Raw genomic sequence first — 12048 nt, 5'->3', positions numbered from 1 at the left:
ATGTCACTGAGATCATATTAATAACAAAACTAACTTCAGAATATTGTTATTACCAGAGACATATTAAAAAAAACCCCTCTTACTAATGATAAAATGATCAGGAAGACATAATTCCAAATGGGTATTTGCTTAATAAGAAAGCTTTTAGAACATAGGAAATAAAAACTGACAAAGTACAAGGCAACAATTTGAGACAGGCTTCCTTATGGGTCTAGAGCTGGCTGAGTAAGTCTGGCTAGCTGGCCTGTGAAGCTCAGCAATCCTCCTGTCTCTGCCTCCCCTGCTCTACTTCCCACCACATCTCTGGGGCTACATCCAGCCGTACCAGGCTGTTATGTGACTACTGGGAACCTGAACACAGGCATCTATATGTACACAGCAAACACTCTTTTCTACTGAGACATCTCTCTGGCCCCAAATTTCTTAAATAGAATATCAAAAGCATATTCCGTTATTTGTAACAGATATCTAATTTTTCTGAAAGACATGATTTTCAAGACTAATAAAACCATAGATTAGGAAGACAACATTTACAGAGCACATATTTTTTCCCCAAAGGGCTTATTTCCAGAATATGTAAGAAATACTAGTACAAAAATATCATAATTGAAAACATGGGGAAATGACCAATTAGTATGGGAAAAAAATGTTAAGTAGTATTATGTGTATTAAAAATACCAAGTAAAGGCATAATAAAACACCAGTAGATGCTATATCATCAAAGAATGTTTGAAATGAAGAAAACTGACAAAACCTCCTGTTGGTGAGGGCATAAAAAGCAAAAGTTCTCACATTTTGATGGGAATGCAAAATGGAAAACTCATTTGCAAAATGAAAGTGTTTGACTGGTTAGTATACAACTAATGGCTCATTATTATGCTAGTAATTACATTTCAATATAGTTACTGAACAGGAGTAAAAATTTACTCATATATATGCTGGCTGGTTCCTATGACAAGTAGACACAAGCTAGAGTCATTTTGGAAGAGGGAACCTTAACTGAGAAAATGCCCCCATCAGATTGGCTTGCGGGCAAACCTGTGAAGCATTTACTTGATTAATGATTGATGTGGAAGGATCCAGCTCACTGTGGGTGGTTCCACCCCTGAGCTGCTGGTCTTGGGTGTTATAAGAAAGCAGACTGAGCAAAGCTTGCCAATAAGTATCACCTCTCCATGACCTCTCCATTAGCTCCCGCATCCTGGTTCCTGCCCTGTTTGAGTTCCTGATCTGACTTTCTTCAGTGATGGGCTGTGATATGAAACTGTAATCTGAAATGAACCATTTTCCTTCCCAATGTCATGTGGTCACTCCACTAGAGAACACACACAGAAACTCTTAAAGCAGAATAGAAAGTTTTTATTGCTGACTCTAGCCTGCAAAGGGAACTTGCCCAAGTCATGCTGCCTAAGCCTTACCATTTTTTTTTGTCATTAATGCACAAAACTATGTCCTGGTTGGCACACTTCAGTTAGCAAGAACGGGTAGCAATACGTGAAACTACAGAAGCCTAGAAGCAAGCTTAGCACATGTAGGGACTTTCCTGGATCCTGGAGCCATGGACTAGGTCTTTGATGGATTAGGTATTTATTCAAGTTTTGACAGGTGGTGGGGCCTATGAGCTGGCTTTTAAGGTCAGAATGGTGCCTTCAACATGTCACTTGTGCTAAGGTCTGGGGGCCTGTTATACCAAGTTGCCTTAGTTATGGTGTTTTATCACAATAATAGAATCTTACCTAAGACAGTATACAAAGACTTCCATATGAGCAAATACATTTTTGAGTAATAGCCCAATCTGGAAGTGACCCAGATTTCCATCGCAAGGTAAATGGATGAATGGACATTGTGTACATTAATTTTATGGAGTAGGAGTAAGTGGAAAAATAAAGGAGCTACTGACAAATAAAATAATGTAGTTGTATGGCAAAACCATGCTGAGTGAAAGAAGTTACATTCAAGAGTACATGTGTAGGAGTCCATGTCTATGAAATTCTAGGAAAAGGAAATGAGATTAATGTACACAGATCAGTGATGAGGTGAGGTTGACTGTAAATTATTATAGAAGAACTTTATATTTAATGCATTTTGTATCTTGATTATAGTAGTAGTTATATGGGTGTATCTGTCAAAGTATGTTGGTCATAATTAATCCATACACTTAAAATGGTACATTGTATATGCAAATAATATATCTATACATTTGATTAAAGTAATTAAAGCTGAGTAACCATTGAAATAAAATTCTCTCAGACTATATCAGAAGAGGTTGGATGGTTGCTTCTTGTAGAATATTATTTTAAGGTGTGTTACTTTTGCTTATGTTGCATTTGTTTAACTCTGTGAAGCTGTGTTACTGTCCCTGTGTAAAACACCTGATGGTCTAATAAAGAACTAAACATGCAATAGCAAGGCAGGAGAAAGGATAGACAGGGTGACAGGCAGAGAGAATATATAGAAGGAGAAATCTGGGAGGAAAGGAAAAAAGAAGTAGCCAGAGAAGAAAGGCTTCCAGGGGCCAGTCACCCAGCTACACAGCCAGCCAAGGACAGGAATGAAAGTAAGATATACAGAAGTAAGAAAAGGAAAAAGCCCAAGGGCAAAAGGTAGATGGGTTAATTTAAAGTTAAGAAAAGCTGGCAAGAAACAAGGCAAGCTAAGGCCCAGCATTTATAATTAAGAAAAAGCTTTCATGAGTGTTTTATAATTTCCCCTTCACTTTCCTCCCTCCATATTCTTTATGCTCTTTCTCAAATCTATGACTTCTTTTTCAGTTAATTGTTATTACACACAAATATGTATAAACAAACACACACAAACACACACACAATGTAGAATAGACAATCTGTGCATAAACTGTGGAGTATGTTTTTAATCTGTGTCTATCGACACATACATGTACATGTATTTGTTGGTGTTCTTTGGAGAAACAGAATTAATGTGATATATACTGGCTTATGTATTTTATTCACTTACATTAAGGAATTGACTATGGAGGCTTGGTGAGTCCCACATATGATGGGGAAAGCCCAGACTGTAAGACCAAAAGAACTATAGCTCTCTTTCAAAGACAGTCTGCTGTGGAACCATGATGACCAGAGATTGTAGTTGAGGCTCATGTCTCACTGCAGGAGAATGCCCTCATACAGAAGGGTGGGCAACCTTTTGTTCTACTTAATGCTGACCAATTGGACAAGGCTACTCAACATTTTGGAGGGCAATCTGCCTTGCTCAGATTCCAGCAATTTAAATGTCAATCTTATCCAGAAACGATCTTGCAGAAACTTTCAGAATAACGTTTTAACAAATATCCAGGCACAAGCCAAGGTATACACAAAATTATCACTAGAATATCACTTTTTCCATTTATTGCTTTTACAGTCCTTGCTTGTTGAAGCTGGGGTATTTGTTGAGTGTTTAGCCAGTAGAATGAAGACAGTTTTGTTTGTTTATTAATCATTTTTCATTTCATTTATTTTCAAAGTTATTTTTACTGAAGTAGCATATACAAAACATAAAATTTATCAGTTTTAAAATTTAAAGTGCATATTTCTTTGAAATTAAGAACATTCACATTCCTATGCAACCACCACCATTAACCATTTAATATAAGCATTAGCAAGGGAAAAGAGATCCATGGAAAATGCTATAATCTTACTTTTCATATTTGTTTTTGTTTGTGCTAAGATTGAACCCAGGCCCTGTGTGTGCTGGGAAAGTTTACTTAGTGAGCCACAAATTCCAGTCCAAGTCTTTATTATCATTATTTTGCTGAGACTGGGAACTGAGCCTAGTACTTCATATATGCTGCTCTGCCACTCTGCTACTGGGCTATATCCTCTGGCCCAAGACTCTACTAAAACATATTTATTTACTTTTTTCTGTTTTACTTACAAGTCTGTGTGAGTGTATGTTATGTGTACTGGTGCCCGAAGAAGACAGAATATCACTGGATTCTCCCTGATCTGTGTTTTCAGGTAGTTATTAACTTCTGATATCATTACTGAAACACCAGCTCAGGTCCTCTGCAAGAGCAGGAAGTGCTCCTTACTACTGAGCTCTCTCCAGCCCTCATGTTTCACCCACAGTCACATGCAAATGACTTATTGAGTTTTGGCAATCTTACTTTACCTGTATTGTGTCTCCTTTATCCCTCAGCCCCCTTTTCAACTGAGTTCATCCATTGATATTATATATATAATCCTTCAGTAAAAGAGACTGGGGAATCTGCATTGGGATTCATTAGGAGTCATCTGCTAATTCCTGCTACTTTCTTTTATATTAATGAATCATCTATTAAAATAATGTTAGTCCTTTTTTTACCCTTTTAATCATTGGTTCCCCAAGGAAGGAGAAATGCCTATCCAATCTGACTGGTGAATTTTGATGAAGTGGCTGGCTATCTGTCCTTGAGAACTGCCTCCCCTGCAGAGAATATACCCTCCTCCACCCTTTATCCATTTGATGTAAAGGCCATTTGTCTGATGATCAGATATGCAGGTTTCCAGTCTGTGAAATTCTGGAGTTCAGACTTAGAAGCTGATGTGGTGGCATAGGGAAGCCATGTTCTCCAGCATCTGCTTCCATGTTGCTTTTCCTCTGCATCACCTCTGATTTCTATTAGTTGGCTTTGGGCGCCTATGCCAAGCTGAGAGTTTATGTAGTTATCCCCTCAAACCCTAGCATCGTACATAGATCAGTCTCCATGTAGGATATGTAGAACCATGAACTTCCCAGCCCAATAGGTCTTCTTGGTTGAGTATCTGTTGAAGGTGACTATTCCATACCAATGTGAGCCCTGGATCTCATTTTAGGAACCATTGAAGACAGATGATGATAACAGAACATCATCACCTTTACTTTATGATTTTAATGTAAGTTCTTATGACTACAAAAGAATGAAAGGCTTTATACCTAATATTTGACTTTCATAGTATCTGCATGGTTAATCATCTCCTTTTTTCATATGCTAAAATGTCAAAATGACAGGGTAAGTGAAGCTATGTGCTCAGTCCCTTCAGAAAGTTTTCTGAGGCTGGGTGTGATGGTGTACACCATTAATGCCAGCACTCAGGAGGCAGAGACTGGTAAATTTCTGTGAATTCCAGGCCAGTCAAGGCTACATAGTAATACCAGTTTATTTCCTTACAAAATTATGACCTTTGTGTAAGAGGTATATATATATATATATATATATATATATATATATATATAATTCAATGCATCCATGTTCAAAAATTATGTTCTTTGATAGCAGCTGTGGTTACCTGCACAAGATTGTGTCCAACTATATGCTGTCATGGAGCAGGAAGACTCAGAAGTCTCCACTGCTCCCTTAGGATTCACTGGAAATCAGTTGTTTCTGGGGAAGTTTGGTGATATTTTATTTGTGTTCTAACAAATAAAATTTATCTAAAGATCAGAAAACAGAACAGCCACTAGATTAGACATCAAGGCCAGACAGTGGTGGCACATATGCCTTTAATCCAATCACTTGGGAGGCAGGGATCTGTCCTGATCTCCGTGAGTTCAAGGCCACACTGGGAACAGAGTCAGGCAGTGGTGGCAAACACCTTTAATCTCAGCACTTGAGGATCTCACATCTTTGCTTGGGAAAAACACACACCTTTAATCCCAGGAAGTGATGGCAGGAAGCAGAAAGGTATATAAGGCATGAGGACCAGGAACTAGGAGCTTTTGAGCAGCAGTTCAGCTGAGATCCATTCAGGTGAGGACTCAGAGGCTTTCAGTCTCAGGAAACAAGATCAGCTGAGGAATTGGCGAGGTGAGGTTGGCTGTGGCTTGTTCTGTCTCCCTGATCTTTCAGAATTTACCCCAATATCTGGCTCTGGGTTTTTTGTTTTTTTTTAATGAATAAGACATTTTAAGATCCATGTTGCAGGGAAAAGGGGGACATTGCCTCCAGTGACAGGGCCACTGGTAAAGTACCCAGGCTCCTGTAAGCAAACCTAATGAGTGTAGCTAGAGTTTTCCTGCCTGGCCCATAGTCAGGACAAATCTCTCTCACCCACCAGTCCCATAGCTGCTCAGATCCAACCATGTAAACACAGAGACTTATATAGCTTACAAACTGTATGTCCATGGCAGGCTTCTTGCTAACTGTTCTTATATCTTAAATTAACCCATTTCCATAAATCTATACCTTGCCATGTGGCATGTGGCTTACCAGCATCTTCACATGCTGCTTGTCCTGGTGGTGGCTGGCAGTATTTCTGACTCAGCCTTCCACTTCCCAGAATTATTCTTCTCCTTGTCCTGCCTGTACTCCCTCCTGCCTGACTACTGGCCAATCAGTGTTTTATTTACTAACCAATCAGAGCAACACATTTGCCATACAGAACATCCCACATTTTTTTTCCCAAAAGGAAGGTTTTAACCTTAACAAAGTAAAATTACATATAATTTGGGAATTTGGCCGTAGCTTCTCTACTACTTCCTGCTGGAGGTGGGCACTGTATCTTATGGGGACACAAAATTTTAGGATTATGGAATAATCCATGAGGCTGTATTGCCTAAGCCAGTTGCCTTGAATCCAATCTGGACATTGAATTATCTGGGCCATGGTGTCATCAGAGACCTTTCAGGGGATCTTGGCTGGTCAAACCTGATGTATCTTAATCTGGAACAAATCCATAGCCTCTGGCTTTCTGTAGAAACAAAAGCAGAGTCTCCTTTCCAAAGCAACACATTTTTACATCCAAATTTTGAAGTCAATGTATCTTTAAACTATACATATTGGTTTAACTCAACATCTTTTACGATCAAATGTTTTTCTGCAGTTAAAAATCCCAAAGACAACACAATCCAGATTCTCTGTGTAATATTCATCTTTACATGGCTTATTTTTTATATCAATTTTATTGTCTCTTTAAAGACTTTATTTTTTAAAACTATGTATTTGTTTATATAACTGTATATATCACCTTTTTTGTCTCTTTCAAGCCTACGTATATTTTACACACATTGTAAACTTTTACATCTGAATATGTCTTATTGTGAATCTATTACTTTAAACTGCAGCATTTGTAAGACTGAAATGGCACTATGGCTGCTGGCTCTGCCCACCTCAGCTTCCCAACATGGCGGTGGTATGTTTACCACCAGCTCTGGGAGCTATCGTGGGTCTATGCTTTTATCCAAGTAGCGTGTAGCCCAGAAACCTATTTTTTTGTTTTGTACTAGCAAAGGCTAAATCCACCACGCAGCTTAATGTGCCACTTGCAGAGGCCTCATTCCCCCCAAACTGAAAGTCAAGCACACACGCTAGGAACCCACCAGTAGCTCAAACCGGCAAGCTGCCGCTCATTTGAGAGAGACAATTAGGAAGCTGATTTTAGCTCCGTTTTAGAATCTTTTCTCAGCTTTTAGGTGGAAACTCTTGCCAACTCATTGGGCGCCATTTGTAGCTAGAGTTTTCCTGCCTGGCCCATAGTCAGGACAAATCTCTTTCATCCTTCTTGGGTCTCTGAGGGAGCTGAAGATTAGTTAGTTATAGTTGAAGATTAGTTAGTTATAGTTGAAGACTAGTTAGGATAGAAAGTGAATTAGGTACATTTAGGTCTTACCAAAATAGGATAGATAATAGAATTATTTTCTCTGAATTTGTCAAATAAAAATGGACTAGACATTGTTTAGGTATTTATTACTTGTATAAATTGTATATAGTTATTGTACTTTTGTATATAGTTTTTCTTATGTTATTATAACCTTTTCCCTTTTTTTCTTTTTATTAAAATAGAAAAGGGGAAATATGGTGATATTTTATTTGTACTGAAATGTGATTTTATTTGTATGTTAATAAATAAAGTTGCCTGGAGGGTCAGAGCTAATAGCAAGCTATAGCAGAGCTGGGTGTTTGTGCCACACGCCTTTAATCCCAGCACTTGGTAGGCAGATCTAGGTAGAGCTCTGTGTGTTCAAGGATACAGCTAGCATTGGAGACACATGCCTTTAATCTCAATACCAACCATAGAAGACTTGGAAGTCTCTACAGACAGGCAGTAATGAGGCAATCATGTGTTTGGGTTTACAACCAATGAGAAGGCAGAACAGAAAGACTATATAAAAACAAACACACAGGAAGTAGGTCCTTTTCGGAGAGGTCTCTTGGCTTAAGAGGCAAGCTGCAGCAGGCCGGTAAGGCTCTTAGCTCTGATCTCTTGGCTTTCTTCTTTGCATTGGTTCTGTGTTTCTTATTTAATAAGATGGTTGGTTACATCTGCAAATGAGGCTCATTGTGTCCCATGTGCAAACCTAGATAAGCAAGTGGAAGGGGAACTGGTTGGGAAGAGGAAAGGGGTCAGCAGAAGTAGGAAGTAAACAATAGGGTAATGAGAGAGGAACTCAATCAAGATCTATTGTATACATGCAGGAAGGTATTACAATAAAATCCATTCTCATTATGGATAACTCATGTATGCTAATAAATTGTGTTCTTGAATAAAATCATAAGAATATCAACTCAGTCATTTATAAATTAGGGTTTTTGTCTACTCAAAGCATTCATTCAAAATTCGAGTCAGAATACGCAAGTTCTGGAGCAAGCAAGGTAGTACACACCTGTAATTCCATCAGTTGGAAGGCAGAGGCAGAAGTCTGAGGCCAACCTGGTCTATAGAGCTAGACCAAAAATCCAAAATAAATAAACAAACAAATGGAAGAATGCGAACATCCTAAACGTATGTGTAAACTATTCCACTACCCCATTTTCTTAAATGAATCAAGTAGAACTTAAAATTTTCCATCTGCATTGTTTTATGCATTCAGGAAAAGCTTGCCAAATCTTATGTGTAGACATCTAGTTTTATTGTCCATCAAGTATTTTTGAGCAATCTACACTCCGATGAAAATGTCCCTAGGTACTAAAAATGAAAATTGATATTATACAGTCAGCCAACACATATCGTTAACATTTGAAAAATCAGTGGGTGGCTATTGGTAAGACAGTACAGATTTAAAATGGGAAAAACAGAGAAACTAATTTTAGTATTGTTAGGAACTGAGATGGATAATACATGCGTTGGGAACGATGTTTGTATTACACGTCAAATCCCATTACAAAATATGTCATTAAAAGGGAAAGGTTTGTAGTGAAAGAGATGTCCACACCCCTGGCTGATGGCCCATTTGTTTCAAGCATCATTCAATATAAAACAGAGACATTTCCCCTACCTTTGGAATTCACTAATGAATTTGGCTTACATTGCCATGTACCTCTGGCCAAAAGATTCACATATAGGCACATTCCCCAATACAGAGATCCTAAAGCTGCATTCTTTATCATCCCTCACCACATTCCCTTGAATTCCCTCTGCATTCCTGCTGGTCTCCTGACCTGGACCACAGATTTTACTTTTATTAAAGTTTTACAAGTGGGTGAAAAGTATTTGAGACAAGTCAACAGTTCTTTAAGAGCTTTTCTGTGATCCGATTATTCCAGTTGATAAAGCATCGTCTTCCAACACATGTCACGATTGGGAGCATCATCTTCAATGTCTCAGGAATGTGACTGGGCAATCCCTTTGGTCTGAGGGTTTTCAGAGGATTGATTTAGTTGGGTTCGAGTGAAAATAAGAATCCAATCCTAACAATGTCTGCCTCTCTGGGAATACAAATGGAGACAACATGTGATACAATTGTCTAAGCTGAACCGATATAATTGAGCAAGCAGCAAATGACTAACTCTTGGAAACAGACTTCTTCCTGAATTGAATAATTTTACTCGAAAAGATTGCCAACCTAATTTGGGAAGTACTACAACCTGACTACAAGGAACTAAATCTCCAAGTGAAAGTACTTTGTGGTGTTCAGATAGCCATCTGCATGCAGTAGAATAATGACTGAGCTGCTCCATTTGAGAGTTAGTTAAAAATACCAGGGGCTGCACTTTGGACACTAACTATGGGACTCTTTCTCCAGTAGAAATGATTGGCAATATTTTGGAAAATGTAGAAAGCGTGCCTTCTTAATTTAGACTCATCCACAGACTTACTACATTGTATTATCCTCAGCAAAATATTTGCCAGCCAAATGAGCTAGAATACTCTCTTGGTTAGGGAATGGTCAATTTAATGATGTTTTGTAGTTGTGGGTAGTTCTTGCTGAAAGAGAAGCAGAAAGCAGAAGAGAAACCCCTTAAAACTTTCCTTCATGTGCGATTCTTCAGTTACATTACATGCAAGCCCTAGATGAGTTCATTCATTCATGTGCAGGGAGGCAAAAAGGAGAGCTGAGATGGGGACCTGTCCAGGCCCAAATTGCCCCAGTGTGACACTATTTCTTACTCTCTGTGTTCCTAGGGCCGTGACTCTTAGCTGATCACAACATAATTTAGTGCCTCTGCTGACCACTTAGGCATTGTCCCAGTTTTCTGGCTCAGCACATCAAAGTAATTTGCTGTTTTTCTCTTGATACAGTGGAACCACAGGAAGTTACAATCCTGTTTATCAAAGGCCAGCTCATGTGTGCATCATGGATTTGAAAGTAAAGAATGCAAATCCAACATCTTAAGTCCTTTCTGTTAGTCCCAGATGCTTTCTAGACAAAATCTTTTTTTTTTCTTTTTCTTTTTTTTTTTCTTTTTTGGTTTTTCGAGACGGTTTCTCTGTGTAGCTTTGCGCCTTTCCTGGAACTCACTTGGTAGCCCAGGCTGGCCTCGAACTCACAAAGATCTGCCTGCCTCTGCCTCCCGAGTGCTGGGATTAAAGGCGTGCGCCACCACCGCCCGGCTCTAGACAAAATCTTGATACCTCTCAAGAGACCAAAAGGAAAACAATAGCTTCTATCCTAAAAATTTGTCTATTTTTTTTTTTGTCAACAAACAGCAAGTTCTTCTGAATTCACTTTCCTCCTTTCTTAGCAGTCTGTTGGGTTGAAACAGCAGCGGTTTCTTTTTGTTGTTGTTGTTTGTTTTGTTTTTGCTCCTACTAATATCGATTATGACTTTATGAATGTTGCCTAGCTTTTATCTTTCTAACATGTTATCTTTCTGGTTTGTTCTGTAAAATGTTTAAATTGGACTCGGTATTTTACGTCATTATTATTCCCCTCTGAAAATTATCAAGGAATGATCCAGATCCTTATTAAGAACTTACAGTAAGCAAATAAATTTTTTGTGCTTCTATTGCAGTTTTCAAAATATAAACCAACCATGCACCTGTACATTCTGGAGCAATTAACTACCAGTTCTACTGTATGACCTACCAATTCTGAAATAAAATAAAGGGGGTTGCTTGTACAGCCCAGTCAGTAAAGTACTCGCTATGTGAGCATGAAAACCTTAGCTTGATCCCTTGAACTCCCATTTAAAAAAAAAAAAAAAAAAGCCGGGCCTGGAGGTATATACGTGTAATCCTTGCACTGCACTGGTAGAGACAGATGGGCCCCTGAGGCATATTAGCTGGCCAGACAGCCCAACTTACATGTTGAGCTTTTGGCCAATGAGAAACTCTGTCTAACAAACAAACCACACACACACACACACACACACACACACACACACACACACACACACACACACAAATACCAAGGCAGATAGGAATGACATCCAAGATTGACCTCTGGCATTCATGTGTATACACATCATCCCCTCCCAATATACATGCACACAGAGAGACATACACTTAAACATGCAGATGTGCATGAAAGAAAATGCACAACACAATTTTTTAAAAGTAAAATGAAACTTCTGTTCACCAGTCACACTAGCTACATTACATGCATTGGATGTACTCAGTAGTCCATGTGACCAGCAGCTTTCCTGTGGTACAGTACAGGCAAGACATTTGCTTTGTTACAGAGAGAAGCCTACTGAACCATTTTTTGCCTTTTTAATAGGAAGGAATGAAACAGGCATTGAAATGTATTTTATGGTCTCGAAAAGCAACTGATTTGGCACCCAATTGTCAAAATTCTAGGCAATCAATAAGAAATCTTGTAAATCACGTGTTTTCTCTGCATTTTTTCATCTTATTTTACACTTCAGGAAACACTGTGTGGTTACAAGATTGTCCCATCATTCCCCAAATTTGG

Source organism: Peromyscus maniculatus, chromosome 15 (genome assembly GCF_049852395.1).
Source record: "Peromyscus maniculatus bairdii isolate BWxNUB_F1_BW_parent chromosome 15, HU_Pman_BW_mat_3.1, whole genome shotgun sequence".
NCBI lineage: Eukaryota > Metazoa > Chordata > Mammalia > Rodentia > Cricetidae > Peromyscus > Peromyscus maniculatus.
This window is presented reverse-complemented; position numbering follows the sequence as displayed.